Raw genomic sequence first — 23,375 nt, 5'->3', positions numbered from 1 at the left:
CGTGACCCCTCACCTCCCACGACAGATTAATTAAATAAATAATTATTCTACTGAGATTATAATAATATTACTAATTCGTATGTATATATATATATATATGTATGTATGTATGTTAATGTAAGGTATCATCATAGCATGAATGCACACATCCTTGCACAAACGTGTTTCTGTGCTTTTCTTTGTCCATACATATTGCTATAGCTTTTTAGCCTTTTAATTCTCTTTTTATTATTTTCTCCGGTTCAAAATAAGTGATTTTTTGGCTCTTTTTGTGGTCCAAAATAAGTAATTTTTTCAGATTTCAAGAGTGAATTAATTATTTTTTTTTCTACATTGCCCTTGAAATAAATAGTATTGGAGTAAGTTTTAGGAGTATTTGTGTGAAGAGTAGTAAAGGTTAATATGATCAATTTCATTGCTAATTAATGTTAAAAAGTAAATTTCTTAATCTGTGTGAGAACGACTAAAAAATCACTTATTTTGAACTGGATGGAGTACTTCATTTATTATTGAAGTCGTTGCTTAGTATTCCCACTTTTTCATTTTATATATATGATCTTATTTCGCTTAAGCATTGATTTTAAATTTAAACTGCCCTTTTAGATATAAGTAACATTAAAGTTTTAAAGTCCATAGTTTTTATTTAATAAATTAAAGTTTTAAAGTCCATAATTCTTATTAATAATTTTAATTATACTGTTAAACCTTTTTATAACAAGTTCGTTTGTTTCAATATCTTTTGATTGTTATAATCAAGTGATGTTATATAGAATATTTATTATAACATAATTATGAAAATGTTTGACTGTATTAGATTAGTGCTTCCATTTAGTTAGCTCTAAATTTCATTTTCTTATCATAATATTACTGTGAGGTCTATCTCTATTCTAGTTTTGCCCGATATTGAGCTCACATATTATATTATATTGTCCATACTTCATATATATAATCCGGATGAATGCGAGTGAAATTTGCACAATGATTGGGGGATGGAAACAATTGGTCACTTTATATAATTTTTTTGGTTTTCCACCCGGTATTCGATATGCGCATTGAAGCCCGACTATATTTGTATTCGCGTCGCGTAGGGCCCCATTCGGGGGGAAGCGCTCCCTATCAAATTTTTTTCATACTCAGGACTCGAACTCGAGACCTCTGATTAAGGGAGGAGCAGTCTCATCCACTGCACGTATCCTTTGGTGGTACTTTATATAATTTTAGAAAATGCTTATCTTTTGAACTAACATTTGGATTGAGTAAGACCCGAGTTTCATTTTCTTATTCGTGTGTCATACCTTGAATAGAGGCGTATTCAGAATGTAAATTTTATGAATTTAATTTTAAGTTTTTTAATATTGAACTCATTATATATTTAAAGTTATAAGTTCATATGTACTATTTTTGCAATTTTAATGAATTTTTACGTACAAATTTTTATCCTACGACGAAAATTATGAGTTCAGTTGAACTCATAGGCAGTACACTACATCCGCCTCTGTCTTGAACAATTCTAAATCAAACACTATTATGCTATGTAAGAGCAAAATAAAACAAATACGTAGTAAACCATTTTTACTCATTCAACATAAAATACGAAAGGTTTTACGAAATTTACAAAGGAGGTGAATAATAATAATTATTTTTTCTTGCTTTTGGGGAAAAGAACAAAAAAACGTAGGTGCATGTTGACTAATGCTAAAGAGGAGGACAAGTGGGCTACGCAAGTATTGATAAGTGGACCGAACAGGTTGCTTCGGTTTCCCGCCAAAGTTGCTTACGTGGAGCCCACCGCCACTAATTCCCTCCGCTTTTTCCCGCCAGAATTATGGGCGGAAGGCCCAATGTGGAACTTAACACGTGTCAAACTGACGGCAGGTGGAAGAAGGCCCAGCCCAACCTTTTGACGTAGTTTTCTGTGTATGTATTTGCTTTTCTAGGGAAGGTACACGCAAAAGCATTTTTTCTTTTATTTTTTTACTCAATATTCTTTGTTCGTATTTAAAGTATTAAAGTATGATTAAATTAAATAAAGATATATAAAACTTATTAAAAGAGAATGCCCCTTATTAAAAAAATTCTCATTTTTAATGCCAGAATATGAAACTTTTAGTTAAGGTGAAAAAGATTTTATTCATCCTCCATAAATTTTGATAGTAACACTTTTTACAGACCGTGTCATTTATTTTTACAACAATGACAATGTGTTCGTACAAGTTGGATCTGAAAAGATGAGATACAAAAACAATTTGTTTGTGACTGACGAAGAAATTATTTTTAATAGACCTTTTGTGTGATGACCCGTCATGTCATCATGCTACATAGGTGCCATTTGACATATATTAATGTCATGTGGAAGCTTACATAAGAAGAAGGCTAGCATTTGTGAGAAGATTCTAGAGAGGTATGAACATTTCCGTAGGAAGAACCTAGATCCTTATGGATTTGCTAGGAAAGTCCTTGGAATCTTCTAGGCTTGTAAAGAATTCTAGAAAAAACCATTATCTTGTAAATATTAAGGACTTGTGTAATAATTAATATTTACACAGTAGCCCCTAGGAGACTAGTATATAAAGGGGCCCATTCATTTGTAATTCATCAAACAAATAATTCAAGTTCTCTCTAATACAAAGCTTCCTTTAACAATTCTTTTGTGTTCTTTCTTCCATTCTCTTAGCGATCTTGAGTGTACTAAGGCTGACTTGACAGAGCAAGAACGTGAGCAAGTTGTGCAAGATCGTGAGCGAGTTATCAAGTGCCACACGTGTACTTAGTTAACAACTAAGGACGTGACAACGTGGTATCAGAGCGAAGGTCTCAACTAAGGGAATGGCGAACGACAGAGAAATTAACGCTGCCAACACCCAAGCCAACGTCATTCAGGATGTTGCTGGCAATAGCAGCCGTAGCAAAAAGAGGAATGCCACCAACAAGAGCCAGGAGGTGTCACCTGAGGTTGTGTCAAAACGAAGGGCTTACATCCCAAGAACCATCTGCCACTGAGACAAGCGAGGATGAAGTGGAGGTCCTTCTAGAGGACGTCTCGCTCGGTAAAAAGTGGGTGATGAAGATGAACGCGAGGATGGACACCGTGGAGATCTTTGGCCAACGCTTGGGGAAGGTGGAAGGCACCCTTAACGTTCTTGAGGGGCACACTCTTGAAGAGATTGAGAGTATCCGAAATGGCTTGGAGGGACGTACGCAGACTGAGATGGAACTAAGGCAAACCATCACTGCCTTAGAGTGCAGATTCATAGAGGCATTGAGTACTATTGATGCTATAAAGGCAAAGATAAAGTCACTCAAGGAGCATGTCAATGCTGGCATGACCGAGGTAGCCAGCAATGTTGTGGTGACGAGGGAGGCCAAGATCGAGGCTCCCAAACCCCTGGTGTTCACGATGTACAAGAAGTGGAAAACTTCCTTTGGCACATGGAGAACTACTTCAGGCACGGCAAAGTGAGGGACGACGAGGCCAAGATCAACACTGCGATATTGTACCTCTCAGAGATTGTCATGCTATGGTGGAGAAGGAAGATGGCCGACGTGGATAAAGGTCTATGTACTATTAGCACATGGGATCAGTTCAAAGCGGAGTTCAAGCGACAGTTCTTTCCAAACAATGTCTTGTATGAAGCAACACGCAAACTTAGGAAATTGAAGCGAACAGGGAGCATACGTAACTATGTCAAGGAGTTCACTGCCCTTATGCTTCAAATCCCCAACCTGACCAATGATGACCTGTTGTTCCACTTCATGACGGGTTGCAAAATTGGGCGAAGTAGGAGTTGCAACGCCGACAAGTCACTGAAATAGACCAAGCCATAGTGGAGGCCGAATCAATAATGGATTTCAGGCATGACAAGCATGATAAAGGCAATGTCAAGGAATCAAAAGTTAACAATGCCAAAGGTGGGGGAGACCATGGCAAAGTCAAGGAGTTAGAACAATAATACTCCAAGACTCAAGATTTCAAAAAGTCGAGTGGTCATCAAGGCTACGAAGAGAAGAAGGCGCAGGTCGAGAAGAACGGATGCTATAAATGTGGAGGGCCACATGGCTTCAGGAATTGTCCTGACCTCAAGTGCCTCAGTGCCATGGTACGTAAGCGAAAAGAGCAGCCACAAGGAGAGAGTCCGGGAACCGCACAGTTGGGTATGATCGGATTATGTGGTGCTGTCACGAAGCAAGCTATCCAACCTACCGAGAATGACAATGAGTACGTGGATCTCACCATCAACAACAAGCCCACTCGTGTAATGGTGGATACTGGAGCAACTGATATTTTCGTGACTGAGGCTGCCTCAAAGAGACTAGAATTGAAGCTTGCTCCAACCAACTCTCACGCCAAGACCGTGAATGCCGAGATACAGAATGCTCGTGGGGTAGCAAATGGAGTTGGTGTCAAATTGGGAACTTGGAAAGGTATGGCAAACTTTACCGTAATCGCTATGGGTATCTTTGACATCATACTGGGGCAAGAGTTCTGTAGACATTGTCATACTTTAATCGACCCCTACCTCCAATGTCTCTTGGTTATGGAGTGAGAAGGAGCTTGCATGGTACCTACAGTGACTATGCCACACGGACAGATCCAAGCATAACTCTCAGCTATGCAGGTTTTCAAGAGGATCAAGAAGAGGGAGCCGACGTTCGTGGAAACCATTGCAAGTCTAAAGGAAGACAAAGATTTTCAAGAGACAGTGCTGCCTTGCATAGAGAAGTTGCTTAACGAAAACAAAGATGTCATGCCCGAGGAGTTGCCTAAGCACTTGCCGCCCAAGCAAGAGGTGGATCACAAGATTGAGTTGGAGCCAGGGGCTAAGCCACCCGCATTTGCCCAAAATCGTATGGCACCTCCCGAGCTAGAGGAGCTCACGAAACAATTGAAGGAGCTGTTAGATTCTGGTCATATTCGCCCATCAAAGGCACCTTTTGGCGCACCAGTATTGTTCAAGAAGAAGAAGGATGGATCGTCGCGTTTGTGCATAAACTACCGAGCACTTAATAAGGTCACCGTGAAGAATAAGTACCCCGATCCCGCTCATTGCTGACTTATATGATAGACTTGGGCAAGCCAAGTACTTTACCAAGGTGGATCTTCGAAAGGGCTACTACCAGGTTCGCATTGCGGAAGGGGATGAGCCAAAAACAGCATGTGTGACGAGATATAGAGCCTTTGAGTGGTTGGTGATGCCCTTCGGCTTAACCAATGCACCAGCCACATTTTTCACCCTTATGAACAGGATTTTTCAACCCTACCTTGATCAGCTCGTGGTAGTCTACCTAGATGACATAGTCATCTACAACAACACCTTGGAGGAACACATGGAGCACTTAAGGAAGGTTTTCCAAGTCTTGTGGGAGAACGAGCTATACATCAAGAGAGAAAAGTGCGAGTTTGCACAATCAAAGGTGCACTTCTTGGGCCATGTCATTAGCAATGGCGAGCTATGCATGGACGAGGCTAAGGTACGTGTTATCCAGGAGTGGGAGGCACCCATAAAGGTAACTGAGTTGAGATCCTTTCTTGGCCTTGTTAACTACTATCGTCGGTTCATCAGTGGATATTTATCAAAGGCCGCACCATTGACTGAGTTGCTAAAGAAGAACAAGCCATGGGTTTGGACGGAGCATTGTCAAAAGGCCTTTGAAGGCCTTAAGGCGGCTGTAATAGAGGAGCCAGTCTTGGCATTACCTGACTTTGCCAAAACTTTTGAGGTGCACACAGATGCCTCAGACTTTGCCATTGGGGGTGTCTTGATGTAAGATAAGCATCCCATAGCATTTGAGAGCTGCAAGTTAAATGAGACGGAGCGGAGTTACACGGTACAAGAGAAGGAAATGACTGCCATTGTGCATTTCCTTCATACATGGAGACATTATCTGCTCGGGTCGAGGTTCGTGGTAAAAACTGATAATATGGCTACTAGCTACTTTCAGACACAGAAGAAGCTCACACCAAAGTAGGCTAGGTGGCAGGATTTCTTGGCCGAGTTTGATTATGCGCTGGAGTATAAGCCGGGCAAAGGTAACGTTGTAGCCGATGCTTTGAGCCTAAAAGCCGAGCTTGCTGCAATCACTTCAGTGAGATGGGATATTTGAGAGGCTATAAAATAAGGCATGCAACATGATCCAGCAGCCAAACAACTTATCGAGTTAGCCAACCAGGGCAAGACGAGACGTTTTTGGGTAGAAGACGACATATTTCTTACCACGGGTCGGCGGGTCTATGTGCCTAAGTTTGGATACATTAGACGGCGGATCATAAGGGAGAATCATGATACAATATGGGCTGGTCATCCAGGCCAACGTCGCACTAGGGCCTTGGTTGAGTCAGTCTACTATTGGCTACGCATGCGAGATGATATAGAATGTTATGTGCAGACTCGTCTTGTATGTCAGGAGGACAAAGTTGAGCAACAATAGCTCGGAGGACTTTTAGATCCACTACCAGTTGCAGAGCGTCCATGGGAGAGCGTGACTATGGAATTTATCACTTGCCTACCAAGGTCCGACTGTTATGGTACTATTATGGTGGTCGTGGATAGATTTTATAAGTATGCCACCTTCATACCCGCCTCACCAAGTTGCACAGCCAAGGAAGCCGCCAAGCTATTCTTTAAGAACGTGGTGAAGTATTGGGGCTTACCAAGGCATATAATCAGTGATCGAGACCCCCGCTTTACTGGAAACTTTTGGAGAGAGTTGTTTGACATACTTGGTATGGAGCTGCACTTTTCTACTAGTTTCCACCCACAGACGGATGGACAAACGGAACGAGTCAATGCCTTACTGGAATGCTACTTGAGGCATTATGTAAGCGCGCATCAGAAAGATTGGCCAAGGCTCATAGACATCACCCAATTCTCTTATAACTTGCATCGGAGTGAGTCCACGGGACGGACACCATTTGAGCTAGCCACAGGCCAACAACCACAAACTCCACATTCCTTACCAGCTGCGTTCGAGGGAAAGAGTTTGGGGGCTTATCATATGGTGATAATAGGCGAAATCTAGGTTTAGCTATTGTTTATGCTTCCGCTTGATTATATTCCCATGATATATTATGGTTAATTGATGAAAAATAGGCTTTAATTGTGATATGTATACATTGCAGGATGAGGAGCCTATATGATGCTTTCAAGAGGATATTGGAATGATTTATGAGCAAGAACAACCCCTCGGAATCGAGTGCGCGCAAGGACGAGACGAAAAAATGGACAAAATCAAGCTCCAGGTGCGCGAAGAAACGCGCAAAGTCGCGTAGTAGTTCGCACGTAAGAAAGGCCGAGGCAGAATCATGCGCGAAGAAACACGCGAAGTTATGCGCGAGCTCGCGCATGTCCGGTCCGAAAAAACGTTATTTAGGGGTAAAATTGGAAATCTGGAGGGAAACCCACTTAACCTATATAAAGTCAAGCTCGCCCAAGGTTAAAGGAGGAAGGATTTTCATAGTTTAGTGCAAGAAATAGAGAGGAAAGAGGCGAGGAGGACGGTTTTGAGAGGAAAACACGAGCATAGAGCCGCCGTGGAGGCCGGAATTCATCGGGTTTCATCTTTCTTCCTCCAAACTTAGTAATTTTTATGTTTCTTTATATGAGTTGTTGTTTTGCTACCATGTCTATGTGGAGCTAAACTTTACGTTCTAGGGTTGTGGTTCTCTCATGACTATTGTTATTCGGATATTGAGTTTGATTTCTTAGTTTATAATATTGGTTTATTTATTCAATCATGCATTTAATTATTTGATTGCTTGATCACCAATTGAATACTATCTACGAATCTTGAATTGAACTCGAAAGTGGGAATTCTAGATTGCATATAGGATTGAATAGAGCAAGTTCTTGAACCTGGGCATCGGGGAACGGATTCGCGGTTAGGATAAACATATACCTAATTGCCTTGCTTAGTTGATTTACAGGAATTATAAATGCGTTCTTGTTGATTATAACTCCATAGACATATAGGCGTTAGGTTAGCTTGAATAGGCGAGTAAGTACTCGACAGATTCTTATGAGCAATATTAACCCTGTCAACCAATAAACTAGATAAAGTAGTTAGTCAATTCAATAGAAGAATACAATAGGATTGTTAGATAGCCCATAACCCTAGATCGTTTTCATTACATTGATATCATAAAAATCTGTTATCCTTTGACTCAGAGTTTACTAGTTATTTTCTTTTTATTTTAATTAGTTTAGAATCAAATACTTCTAGGTTTAATTCTTGTATAGATAATTAGGATAGTCTATTTTAGTTAATAGTTAATCACAAGTCCTCGTGGGATCAACATCCAAATTTTAGTCACTTTATTACTTGACGACCGCGTATACTTGCGTGTGTGTTTGGTCACAACATATGGCCAAAAGATGGGAGGAGCAGCTCGACACTACTAAGTCCTACTTGGATAAGGCATCTAAGAAGATGAAGAAGTTTGCAGACCGTAAGAGGCGTCCCACATACTATAGAGTTGGGGACATGGTCATGGTGAAGTTTAACCCAAGACAGTTCAAGGCACTACGGGGCATGCATCAAAATCTGATTCGCAAGTACGAGGGGCCATTTAAGATCGTCGCCAAGGTAGGCAAGATCTCATACAAGCTTGACATGCCATCGTATCTTAAGATCTACCATGTCTTCCATGTCAGCATGCTTAATCTATATCATGAAGATAAGGATGATCTGAGTAGGGGCCAATCAAGTCGAGCGCCAATAACTATCACCGCCTCGCATTATCGGGAGATTGAGGCTATCATAGAATACTTGGTCAGGCGAAAACAAGGGCAAAAAGCCACCGCTATATTCCTCGTCCATTGGAAAGGCAATCACCGAAGGAGGCCACGTGGGAATGATATGAAGACTTGTGGCAATTCAAAGATAAGATTCGAGAGTTTATGCAGCAGCATTGCGCCGCAGTCGTCGCAATATTGGGTGGGGGAGAATGTCATGACTCGCCATGTCATCATGCCACATAGGCGCCATTTAGCATATTTAATGCTATGTGGAAGCTTACATAAGAAGAAGGCTAGCATTTGTGAGAAGATTCTAGAGAGGTATGGACATTTCCTTAGGAAGAACCTAGATCCTTATGGATTTGCTAAGAAAGTCCTTGGAATCTTCTAGGCTTGTAGAGCATTCTAGAAAAACCCATTATCTTGTAAATATCAAGAACTTGTGTAATAATTAATATTTACACACTAGCCCGTAGGAGACTAGTATATAAAGGGGGCCATTCATTTGTAATTCATCAAGCAAACAATTCAAGTTCTCTCTAATACAAAGCTTCCTTTAACATTTCTCTTGTGTTTTTTCTTCCATTCTCTTAGCGATCTTGAGTATAGTAAGGCTGACTTGACATAACAAGAACGTGAGCAAGTAGTGCAAGATCGTGAGCGAGTTGTCAAGTGCCGCATGTGTACTTAGTTAACAACTAAGGACGTGGCATTTGGCTTGAAAAAGAGTGCAAGACAACAACTTGGAGACACCCTGTTTGACTCAAAAGATATCGAAACTTTTTTGAACAAATCAATCAAAACTGAAGAAAGGGGTAAATCTTAGTCAGACATAATTAATTCCAATCAAAGAGCTAGCAGTATGAATCACATGTAAGATAAAAGAAATATAAATGATCTTATTGAGATTCAATATTGTATCTCCCATCAATCGATGAGGAGTCAGCTTTACATATTTTCTAGAGATCATTTATTCTCTATCAAGAATACAAGAAAAGAGCTTTTGAGCTTCCCAGAGGGATAGGAAGAGCAGCCCCCCTTTATCGAAGGTTTTCCCTTGCTATATATAGTCAAGGCACCATTGCCCTTTGCTTAGTCCGTCGTCCGCTTGCCTCCAATGTGTCTTGGTTGTCTCTTTAGGCGTTGTTCCTTCTGACTTGACGAATGTCGGGAAAAGGGGTAGAGTGGACTATGTTATCTATCACTGCCCAGTACCTTAGGTGGGACGTTGACCAGTTCGATAGTGACAGTTAGATTTCAACCAATACAGTTAATCCCTTCGTCTGTCGGGCTCGACAGACGGATCATGGTTGCTACGAAGTCGAGCGAAATCTGACTCTTGACTTCTCGTTCTTTAGTAACATTACTTATGTTTTTAGGTAGGGTGGCAGCACTCTTTTGATATTCGTGGACCGTTGCGGCAGTTTCGGAACCGAAACGTCGTTTTTCATCAAAGCATCATTTCGTGGTTACTGTTATTATGACACACGTTCCTGGGGAACTGAAACGTTTCATGCCCGATCATATTCGCTTGGTGACTCTTGGGTTCCATGCTTGGAGGATTTATGACTTATAAATAGAGAGAGCTTGCCATTCGATTGACACACTTCTTTACTTTTCGCTTGGGAGAATTTTGCAGATACATTTTCTCTGACCTTCCAAGCTTTCATTTTCCTTTGAATAACCGAAAACCTCCATCCTTTTTTTTGTTGTCTTTCTGCCGTCTCATCTGTATAAAATGGCTGACCATTCCTCTTGCGCCTATCTTCCTGCCACAGTTTTAGCACTAGAAAGTGTTGCTCATGCCACTAGAGGGGTGGATACGGTGGAAGACGAGGAGGTCCCGTCGATAGTCGAGATTCTGCCTTGCCCTAGGAGAGAATTGGCTCACTTCAGCAGTCCAGCCGGGGTGGAGCCGCAGCCTGTACCTTCTGTTCTGAGAGAAGCCGACCTTGCAGAGTTGAAAACCAGGTGGGGGATTCCCGGCTATGTCGATATGCGACCGGCGGAAGGAACCGACATCGTTCACTTTGACTGTCCTAGGTACTATGTATTTTACGCCTACCCCTTCCTGATTGGATACACGCTTCCTCTCCCTTTCCTGGTGGTAGACTTCTACCGTTTTTATGAGGTATGCCCCGCTCAACTTTCACCGTACCTGTACAAGCTATTCCTTATGTTGATCAAGTTCGCAGAACTCGCCGGTCGTGAGATCACCTTGGATCATCTGCTTAGTATCTTCGCCCCTCAGCTTATCCGCTGCACGATGCTTCACATGAGTCCTCGAGAGTCGAGGAGTCTCGTGGTAAGAATGGATGACAGGACCAACTACCATTTCTACGAGAACTATTTTTACGTGCGGACTGAGCATATTGTGGTAGAGCCAACAAGATTCCCTGAGAGATGGAACTTTACGTGTAAGTTCATGTAATTTTAGTCGATGATATACACGACCATTTTCTATTACGATGCTAAACTTTATCATGTCTTTGCAGCTGAAAGATTGCCCCCTCCACCTGTTGAGGGTATTCACGAATGGGTAGGTGCCATCCTTCCCCATATAGTAGGGGTTCGCATATGGTCGGCCTTTTACGAAAGGTTCGGACGCAGGCCTATTACATGTGAGATGACGTTACTGTTTGCTATTCTTCCTCTTTTTACTTGGTTCTCATGTGCCGTTTGTCGATGTTAGGGAGGGTGCAGAGAGGAAGGGCTCCTCCATTAGCTTTTCATCAGCCGGCCTCATCTACTCGCCCTGTCGCGGTACCCATCGCCCAACCTTTGTTGAAGGCTGCATCAGTTAAGTCTGCGACCTTGCTTACTCCTGTGAGGGCAACTTCTCAGTCCAAAAGTTCCGACCCGCATTGCTCGCTCGACGGGTAAATTTTCATCTACCGAGGAAGAGGAGGGGCCGTCAAAGAGACGATGAGTGGAGTTTGATACTGTGCCCCCAACAGTGATTCATCTAGACGACTCTCCTACGACGGAATCTGGAGAGGGGGTTGTTGTGGTTCCCCCCATCGGGGAACCCGGCGTTGCTTCAGTTCAATCAGAGATTCCCACCATTGTCGGTGGTCAGCAACCTGTCGCGGTGGAAGATCAGACTTCTGGGGATGCTATTATAGTTTTGGATATACCCTCGTTCTCTGCAGTTGGTCGTGCTCCCCCTTCGGCTGCCGAAAGAGGGAAAGGCGTGGTGGTCGACGATTACGAATCCGAGTCGGACCTCACCCCCGATGATGTCCGAATATTTGATGAGGGCCTTACTCACTTGGTGGTTCGTGCGAGAGACTCGGCTCGTATTTCTTGAGATCCTTTCAGATACTAATCTTTTGGAGGACATAGAGGATCTAGTATCGCAGTTCAGCATGTTATGCTCCGCAGCCGAGAACGTAGCCCTTCGGTCCGTTCTTGATGTTGATTTGATGGACAAGGTGGCCGTTATGGGTTTAAGGGTATGTTGTGCTCACTTTTGCTTTTCCTTCGCCTTTCTTGATGATATGATTTTAACCTGTCTTTGCATTTTTCAGACGTATATGGTGGAAGTGGAAAGCATTCGCAATGACAACATTCGGGCCAAGATTTTCTTGATGATGTTGGAGAAATATCTTTGCTACCACAACAAGTGCAGCGAGATGCATGAGCGGTTGAAGGCAAACCCGGGTAATCGGGCTCTTGGTGAAGAGTTGGAGAAAAGGGACCAGGAGTTGATGCAAGTTATCCGCATAAGGAGTGTGCTTGAGGAGCAACTTCGAATTAAGGACGAGAAGCTCGAGTTAGGCAAGAGAGTCATCACAGAATATGAGCATCTGCAGGAGAGATTGAGGTCAATGCAGTCAGAGATGGATCAGAACTTGATCAAGGTCGAGGTGATGAGCGTGGAATGGATGGGGAAATTGACTGCGCTGGAGATCAAGGTCCGATGCGGTTGGAGAGCATCGAGAGTGCTTGGTCCGATGCTTCGACGAGGGCGGAGGCCCTGGAGAACACCACCCGCTTCCTCTAATCCGAACAGGAGTCGAAAAGAGTGATGGCTACCCTCATAGAGGCGAGGCCCGAGGAGCGTATCAGTGAGATTGATCAAGAGGTATCGATTTTGGGAGATCAGGTCGCAGCACTGGAGGCAGAGAATGGGCGACTGTTGGCTCAGATTGAGTCTTCCTCCATCACCATTCCCCGCCATTTACACGTGCTTTGGGTTTACGCCAAGGCCCAGCAGGATATATATAAGAGTTTGTGGAAGGCGGGTACTGTGACTGAGGCTGCCTATCAAAAAGCGCGAGTGAAAGCGCGGGAGGCTCACGTCAATTGCGGGTATGATGCGGTGACTCCTGAAGCTAATGGGGGTGCGGATGGTGATGAAGGAGGCTTCTTGGAGATGGTGATGGCGATGACGGTGATGACGCCGAATGAAGAATGTTGTCCTTTCCCGTTCTCACTTTCAGTTATTTTTTTCTTTTTTATGGTTGTTCGTCGTCTGTTATCATTGTTTCATTCCCCTTTTCTTTTCATTCTTCTATTTTTTTATTGTTGGATTGGGCCATATGTAAGCGGCGATAGTCCGCACAATGACTTTGTATAAAGGAGAGTTTTTTCTTTGTTATTTGCCTGTACTTTACCTTTATTTTCACTGTTTATGGCTTTGGTGCGAGATAGACTCCTGTATGGCGAGTCCCAATTTTTCTCTTCTTCTACACCTCCTGATGGCTTTAGGCCTTAGAAATATTTCGGGTTTCCTTTTGGGCGATGGCCCCTGGACTCAAAAGGGGTTATTTCGAACTAATCGAAATAGTGACCCGTCATCATTGGTTCGAGGTCGAATTCTTCTTTTGGCAAAGGCCCTTGGCCTTAGGGTGTTATTTCAAACTTAGCGGAATCACAACCCGTCATTGTTTGATCGAGGTCAAACTCTTTTTTTTTCGAAGGCCGTTGGCCTTAAAGAGTGTTATTTCGAACTTATCGAAATAGTAACCCATCGTCGTTCGATCGAGGTCGAACTCCTCTCTTTTTGGCGAAGGCCCTTGGCCTTAAAGGGTGTTATTTTGAACTTGTCGAAATAACAACCCGTCGTTGTTCGATCGAGGTTGAACTCTTTATTTGTTGAAGGCCCTTGGCCTTAACGGGCGTTATTTCGAACTTATCGAAATAGTAACCCTTCGTTGTTCGATGGAGGTCAAACTCTTCTATTTTTGGCGAAGGCCCTTGGACTTAAAGGGTGTTATTTCAAACTTATCGAAATAGTAACCCGTCGTTGTTCGATCGAGGTCGAACTCTTCTCTTTTTGGCGAAGGCCCTTGCCTTAATGGGTGTTATTTTGACTTACCGAAATAGTAACCCGTCACGATCGAGGTCGAAATCTTTTTTTGGCGAAGGCCCTTTGCCTTAAAGGGTGTTATTTCGAACTTATCGTAATAACAACCCGTTGTCAGTCCCTATTTTTGGAGAGTCAGATATCTTCTGGGGAATCCCAGTCCGTTTGGCATTGCCTGCAATGGAGGGTAAAACGTCGGAGAATGTGAAACGTGGTTGTTTCGCTTGGGTTCGTTCTGAGCACATATTGTAGTTTCCTTTTCTAACTCTCACTTTCCGGCTTGGAGGTATCACCGGCGGGTGGTATCACAGCTGTTTTGCAGTAGTTTTTTGTCCTTTTCACTGAGGTGTTTCTCTATTCGTTCGCCCGTGCGGCCTTTGTGTCCCTACTCGAGCAGAGAGAAGAAGGTGAGTTAGAGTGATACTTTCCTTGCCCCCGTCCGGTGATCCGATGGAGAAGAACAGGTTGGTAACGTTGTTCGCCTTGTTTGGAATATTGATGGTTGATGGGGCGAAGACTTCTAAGTTTGGTAATTTTGTTCGGCTCTTCTCCCCCTATCGCACTGCTCCTTTGTCTCGCGTGGGTTGGGTTTTTCCTTCGCGTTCCTTTTGGTGGATGATCGTATTTTCTGGCTTTGATCTGGGAGAGGCTAGGAAACTTCACTAAGAAATCCCCACAGACGGCGCCAAATTTTTTGACTCAAAAGATATCGAAACCTTTTTGAACAAATCAATCAAAAATGAAGAAAGGGATAGGAGTGTGGATCATATGTAAGGTGTGGATCATATGTAAGGTGTGGATCATATGTTAGACATGTCAGACATAATTAATGATATAATTAATTCTACATCAAAGAGCTAGCAGTGTGGATCACATGTAAGTTGAAAGAAATATAAATGATCTTATTGAGATTCATTATTGTATCTCCTATCGATCGATGATGAGTCAGCTTTACATAATTTCTAGAGATCACTTCTTCTCTATCAAGAATATAAGAAGAGCTTTTGAGCTTCCTAGAGGGATAGGAAGAGCAACCCCCTTTTATCGAAGGTTTTCCCTTGCTATATATAGTCAAGGGACCCTTGCCCTTTGCTTGGTCCTCCGTCCGCTTGTCTCCAATGTGTCTTGGTTGTCTCTTTAGGCGCTGTTCCTTTTGACTCGACGGATGTCGGGAAAAGGGGGTAGAGTAGACTATGTTATCTATCACTGTCCGGTATCTTAGGTGGGACGTTGACCAGTTCGATAGTGACGGTCAGATTTCGACCAATACACACCCGTCACTCATTGGGAAGCAATGCTTTCGAAATTTTAGTATGTTTCAGAGATTGGATTAGATCAGAACGAAGAAATCAAGGACGTGAAGATGTTGATAGCCCAGAAAACGAGGAACTTGTAGATATATTAATACATGGTAACACATCTGAATTTAACACTCTAGAAGAAAGCCAATAAGTTCATATTGATTTTGAAGAACTTACTAAGGCAATGTAAAACTTTGAATTTACTCTTTTTTCGTTAATTTACTTGTTGTTAAATGTAAATCTTTCAATTTGTAAGTTTGAATTTTGAAATAAATGTAGCACTTGCAATTTATAAGTGCAATTTTTTTCCATCTTCATTGTATTCTTTATATTAATATAACTTACAGTAGTTATACAAAATACAAAAAAAAAATTTAAAAATCACACTAACCCGCCCCGCCCCGCCCCTTGTACCCATAACCCTTACGGTTTATTTTTTACCCGAAAGAATCCGAATCCGTTAAGCCCGGTAACCCCTAACCCGTAACCGGCCCGGTTCGAAACCCGAACGATTTATCTTTTCCCTACCCAGCCAAGCCCGGCCCACCCGTTTAACACCCTTAAGAAAAACTATGTCATTTATTTTTATAATTTAATTTTTATCAAAAGATTTTGTTGCAATGTGTTGAGAGTGATATGATACTGAAGAAGTCTGACGTGGAGTGATGTCTTTGGATTAGGAATACAACAAATAGACAAGTCAGTATGGCCCGACTGATATGTTGGATTTTGGATCCTATCCGATCCGTCTGTTTCTCCAACTAGTCACTATATCACGGGAAATACGTTGTATTACATACAAACGCCAAAGAATTACAAACAGATAAAAATTTATATGTATCTGTTCAAATCGATAATAATACTCTATAATATATGATTTATACATATTCTTTCATCATCTATCATTAATTAATGTGTCTTTTTATTTTATTATTATTTAATCATGATAAAGTATATTGAATTGATATAAACAACAAATACAAATAAGTTATTAATATGCTGTGTACGTAAGAGCACTGTTTATTCGCGCTTAGTCAATAAATTTAATTAAACTATACTAAATTAGTATGATCTATACTGCATTCACTGAGATTTTTTTTTTTTAATTTTTTTTGCTTAAAGCATTCACCAAGTTAGTCTAAGTTTTTTTCTCGTCTCACTCTACCACTAGTTATTTTTGGGTTCTATTAGGTGATAGGTTGTACTCTCCTTAGATCTCGCTATAATAAAAACTATACTATATGTATTAAGGACCTAATGTTGTATCTTTCATAATGATAATAAGTGACCCCTTCTCATAATTAAAATACGAAAAATGTCATCTCAACTATAGTCATTGCTCCCTACAAAATTAGATCTTACTTCGCCAGAGTGAGTACACTGGCCTACTGAAAAACATGTCACATTTTTTGTACTTTTCTTCTTTTTTCTTTTAATTTTTAATAGTGAATATATTGACAAATCCCTAAACCCTTTAAATGAGTGAAACTCATTTGCTCCGCAACACAGCATAAACGAAGTTATAGATTAATCATCATGTTTTCATCTAAATCGTTCAAGACGCACAAATCCATCTAAGGAAGTCACGATTTCGAGCCGTGAAAATAAATTTTTGTAGGGTAAAATTGCGTACAATAGACCCATATAATTCGGACCTTCTTCAAACCTCGTGTATAGTATAAGCTTAATGCATCGAAGTGACCTTTTATAACTTTGCAAACATACCTTACCTTGTATTGTAATGAAGTTGTAACTAAAAAAAAGGCAACCATAATAATTCTGGTCAATACTGGAGGTCATTATTTATTTTAGATTAGGAAACTGTCAACCTCAACAAATCAACATCGTCTTTATACCAAGATTTCTTTGACAATGTAATCCATGTAGTGTTGCTTTTCTTCTCATTCTTCCAAAACAACAGTATCGCACTACTACTTCTCTTGTTCAAATCTGTTTGACAATAGTATCTTAAACATGGCATACTAATTTTTATATAGGTATACAACTTTATCTAAGAGTAAAATAAATTATTTTTAAATATAAAAATATATCATTTTTATGGGCTAATAAGAAAAAGCGTCAAACAAATTGAAATGGGGAGTATATTTAACGGTTTTAGTGGGCGTTTGCACATAAAACTTGTACAATTTCGGAAAAAAATAGATCAAGTAAAAATAATATTTGAACATTACAATTGTGTTTGGACGTTATTATATATTTTTGAATTTTTGTAAGTGATTTAATTTTAAAAAACATCTTTTGTTAGAGTTTTTTAAATTTTAAAAATATTTCGAAATTCAACTTTAAGTGTAATTTTAAAAAATTCATAATCAAACACTACTTCGGAAAGACCTGTTTTTTATTTAGTACTCCGTATTATGTTTTCTAGACCAAATTGCTCCTAGTCTCCTCCTAGGAAGACTGTTGGAAAACGAAACAATATACTATGCTCTACTAGGTTACAAGAAAATAGAGGCTGATCCAAGATTCAAACTCTATGAGTTCAGCTTTTAAATTTTTTATTATTGACTCGTTGTATTTTTTAAAATTACCGGTTCATATATACTATTTGTTGCAATTTTAGAAGAATTTTATACATGTATTTAAGTAGCGTCAAAAGTTATGAATTCGATTGAACCCGTTATTAAAAACTAGATACGCCGGCCAAGTACATTCTACAACGTAAAGTTTGTGCTATATTTTATTGTAATGAAAGAAAAAGGAGAGATTTGAATACTTTCTCACGTCAATCTTTCCATAATTCCATCCGTTTGTGACTGAAAAGACAAAAGAGAAAATATGTCATTTTATAGATTTCTTTTTCAATTGTATCAAACAATTAGGAGTACATTTTTTATTTTTATTTTTTGGTATTCAGAATCCATTCGCCCGACAAATTTCTTCATTCTTAGGTTCGTTTTTGAGACTTTTGATTAGGGGTGGAATAATTTCATACATTCTACTATAATCCTTAGTGATGGAGTATATAAGTAATATTATTCAATATATATAGGGTTTTCCGCAAATATTCTTTCTACCTCACCAAGTATGGATAAGGTACGTGTAGTTGTGTACACACTATCCTCCTCAGACTTTACTTGCGCGATTTGGGTCTGTTATAGTTGTTGTTGTAATATATATAGGTTTTTCTCAAGAATAGAATCCGTTCAATATTTAAATCGAGTCTACTCAAAAAATAGTTATGAAGAGTGCTTTATAACAATTTACGTAGACTTTGTAATTCATTATTTCACAACCAAAAAAACAAAAAGTAACAGGAAACAAGTCTTTTAGCAACGGATCTTGGGAATAAAAGTCAAGTAAGAATGGCATGGGCACAATATACAACTATATCTGGAAGATCGGAAAAAAAATGTTTATGTTATACGCATTTTATTAGGCAAGTGTACATGATTCTGGTCTTAAATAAATTATTTGCATTTGATTCATTTTAGTGGTGGAAGTAGAATTTTCACCAAGAATTCAAACATAAAAAAATAAACTAGAATTTTCACCAGGGATTCAAAAATAAAAAAGTAAACAAGCAAATAAGCTGAAGGGGCTTATTAAGTATAATTTTTTTGTATAATTGACCAAATATACATAGTATAATTTTTTGAATTCAAATCCCAATCCGCACCCCTAACTACGTCCATAAATCAGGTCACTTATTAAGTTGTATAATTGACCAAATATACGTAGTATAATTTTTTGAATTCAAGTCCCAATCCGCACTCTTGACTACGTCCATAAATCAGGTCACTTATTAAGTAATATAAGGAAACTACATTTGGAACTTACCTTTATTCTAACAAAGTATACTACCACCATCAAGTGATATGGTGCAGTTGATGTGGTTGCTCCTCCCTTAATTAGAGGTCTCGAGTTCGAGCTCTGGGTATGAAAAAATCTTTGGTAGGGAGCGCTATCCCCCGAATGGGGCCTTACCCGGCGCGAATCCGGATATAATTGGGCTCCAATACGAATACCGAACACCGGATTGAAAACCAAAAAACAAAGTATACTACCTACATGAGAATCCAACTTAGATATCCACCATTATTGTGTATGGGCAGGCCTCCTTAAACAGAGGTAGGTATAGCTCATTGCATTAGGTGGCTGCATTATTATGTATCTCACTTGCATTCATTGCCCTCTCGCTATAGCCTACTAATAATGTGACAAATATCATATCTCAATGTCTGCGCCAAGTAAATAAATCATAAAGTATGAAGGGCTCATATACGTGATACCATTAATTGTGGGGCTATATTTAAGGCAGAAAAAAAAAAAACTATTTTGTTCCCTAGAAGAGTACAGAAAAGGATCAGGTTAAGTGTTTTAGAAGCAGTGGATTATGGGCCAAAATTCCTCCTGAATATACTATACATGCATGGATTTTGTATGTATCATATTTTATTCTTTTTAATCCGATTTTCATCGCAATATCTTTATTTTCTTGTAAAATAATAAACTCATATCCTCTCTAAATCTTTTCATGACTGAAAATTAACTGAATTAGGGGTATATACTACTTACAAAATTAACAAGTACAACAAAATTAATACGTGAGATGGAAGCGTTTCCCCAAAGAGAATTTTTCTTATATATAATATAATAGGAACTTATTTGAGTTTTTGGCAAAAAATCATCCTTAAACTATGGCTCAAATCAAGGGTACATCCTTATCTTATCCAAGTAAACAAAAATCATCCTTATACTATTTAAAAAGTTGCAAGAACCATCCTTCCATTAAATTTTGTCACAAAAACTAACAGCATCGTCAAAAAACCATGTCCATCGTGTGCCTTTTCTCCTCAATTTTTCAATATTGTCCCTCCTGCCCAATCGACTTTTCCAAGAACGTGTTGACCGTCTTCTTTTTCCTTCTTAATTTTTGTTTCCTCCCTTCTTCTTCTTCTTCTTCTTCTTCTTCTTCTTCTTCTTCTTCTTCTTCTTCTTCTTCTTCTTCTTCTTCTTCTTCTTCTTCTTCTTCTTCAAGAAAACTAGCAGGATGAACTAGCTGCTGCTTATTTCTTCTTTAAAGTTGCTGCTACTTAATGAACAAAAATGGCCTACACTGAAATAACTTCTCCTTAAGTTATCTTCTTATAACAAGCAGATGATAACAAGAGATTGGCACGACCTTGAGGTGAAAGTGCATTATGATCATATAAAATCTTATATTAGTGCCGAGCTTTGATGAGGGTGCCGATTCTCTTTGTGTCAATTTTATTAGTCTACCTATAAATGAGAAAAATTAAAAGGTTCTAGCTCTAAATCAAGAACTTGAAAGTCAGAAACTAGATTAGTTCTCTTCCATTTATCAGAGTGAGTGGTTTCACAATAGTTGGGCTAAACCGAAGTTGGAGTCACATTTTAAAAACAAAGCTTGCATCATCACCTCAAATTAAAGATAGAATATCAAAATCTATCGTACGTGCATTGAAATGCATGTTGCTGCTTAGAAAGTCAAAACTCTTCCATGCTGCTTAGAAAGTCAAAACTCTTCTATTTTTTTTAAAGACATTGCACTTTCCTCTCCAAAAGGAAGGTAGCAAGAAATAGTATAACATGAGATCGGAGAGTTCCAACTATTATACCATAGTTGGGTGTGAAGTTCATATGGAAAGAAACTTCTAATTTTGAAGTCTTAGTCCTTTTTGGCAAAGGTGGAAGACGATTAGGTAGGAAGGACAATATTGGAAAATTGAGGGGAAAAGACACGTGATGGACATGGTCTTTTGATGATGCTGTTAGTTTTTGTGATAAAATTTAACGGAAGGATGATTCTTGCAACTTTTTAAATAGTATAAGGATGGTTTTTGTTTACTAGGATAAGACAAGGATGTACCCTTGCTTTGAGCTATAATTTAAGGATAATTTTAAAAAGTATTTAGGTTTTTTTTTACAATTGTATACATTCCTTATTAAAAGACTTCTAACCCATTATTAATGCCTCCAATTAAGAGATTCAATTATATTTTTTTACTTTTTTTCTCTCATCTCCTCTCTTCCGCCTCTTCTACGAGATCTAAAAGCAAATTCTTCTTCCAATTTTCCAAAAATCTAATATAAGATTTTTGCTATTGGTACAAGAATCCACAAGAGAAAACACAAATGGACGAATGCAGTTTTGAAGCAAATATGAAGCCGTAATCGCTATTTAAATGGAAAAAAATAAATCCACACCAAAGAAATACTTATTTTTTGTATGGTGATATTTTCTAAAAAAGTAAACCGTATACAATGCATATACAATTATCATACATTTATTATACAATTTGAAAATAATTTCGATACAATTCTGATATAAATGTGATATAATTATGAACTTCTTCCTTTTTAAGTTTCAATATGAAATTCCACCTAAAACCAGCACAAAACCACCAATAACCATAATTTTTATTTTCAGATTAAAAATTGAGGAGGAAGAACAAATCATATACAAAAAACATACAAACTAATAGAAATTTGATACAATTTTGATACAAATATTGTATTAAACTTGTATTAATATTCTATCAGGTATTATTTTATGTATTGATGCATCATATACAACTATAATATAATTCTGATATAGTCCTCAAAGAATTTTAATGCGATTGTGATACAATTATCATACAATCCTAATTCAATTCTCAACTACTACTACTACCAAATCTAAACTTAACCAAATTCCCTCAAAATTGATATATAAACTCTAAAATATATTCTCAATTGTTTGGAATAAAATCCAATCCAAACAATTCACAAATTCGTAAAATCCGAATATTGATACAATTGTGATACGATTAGTATACAATCGTGATATAATTCTAAAACAACTTTTTCGAGTTTCAATCTGAAAGCTTTAACTAAAAACAACTTTGAACTTAACCAATCTTCCTCAAAATTAAAATATAAACTCCAAGGTATATTTTTAGTCATTTACAAGAACACTCAATCCAAACAACTCACAAATTCTTAAAACCTAAATATTGAATTCAAAGCTTCGAAACATTTTAATGGCTGTTAATGAAGCACCTTTCATACTGCAATTTTAGAGATAATATCGATATATTGTATGAAGTGGGAGAGGTTTGGGTTGATTTATATGAAAGTGAAAGGGAATATTTTGATTTTTTTTTAAAATGTGATGAAAACGTGATTGTAGGGATTTTCTATAATTGATAACATGAGAGTGAGAAGGGGAGGGGGGAGGGGGGGACTATATCAATTTCTACATGCTAAATTTAAGAGATGCTGTTTTTTAAAGTTTTGTATATAAGTAGTAAATATAGATAAAGAATGTCATTTTAAAGAAACCTAAAGAGAAATGGTAAATAAGTTTCTATTATTGTATAGCTATATAAATATCCCTTCCCGAAATTGGGTGGAAGGCCCAATGTGGAAGCTAACACGTGCTATGGTCACGTTGATGACAGGTGAAGGCCCAGCCCAATTATTTTATATTATTTTCTTTTTTGGGACCGTATCATTATATTTTTCTATACTGTATAGCTGCTTTTAAAATAATAGCCGAAATAATATTTATTTTTTGTATATTTCTTTTATATATATACAATTTGTATGTTATATACAAAAATTATACAAATTTTATATACTTTTTTGGCTACCAAATATAAATAATTTCAGGTGCGGGTTAAAAATGATAATACCCCTTTTTCGTTTCATTTCATTAGTTTGTATTTGTCAAAAGAATTACTGCATATTTCTGCTGTAGTGATTACCTTGATTCTGCCCTTTGGTCCAAGTGATGAGTTGTATTTCATTAATTTATTATGAAATTGAAGTAAATAATACAAATTAATTAATTACAATTATATATTAAAAGTTCATTTAAAGACCGCATATTTTGTATTCATAACTTTTTATCCCTAGGCTCACACTTGTTTTGTCTAACTAAAGTTATTTTACATGAATAAGACATAGAAGAGTCGAAATTCTTCATTTTTTATATTTGTAGGGGAAAGCTCTAATGAAAAACAAATAATAAATATATATATCATTCACACCTCCTTAAATTTA

This window comes from Nicotiana sylvestris, chromosome 10 (assembly GCF_000393655.2).
Source record: "Nicotiana sylvestris chromosome 10, ASM39365v2, whole genome shotgun sequence".
Taxonomy (NCBI): Eukaryota; Viridiplantae; Streptophyta; class Magnoliopsida; order Solanales; family Solanaceae; genus Nicotiana; species Nicotiana sylvestris.
Note: the sequence above shows the minus strand (reverse complement) of the source record.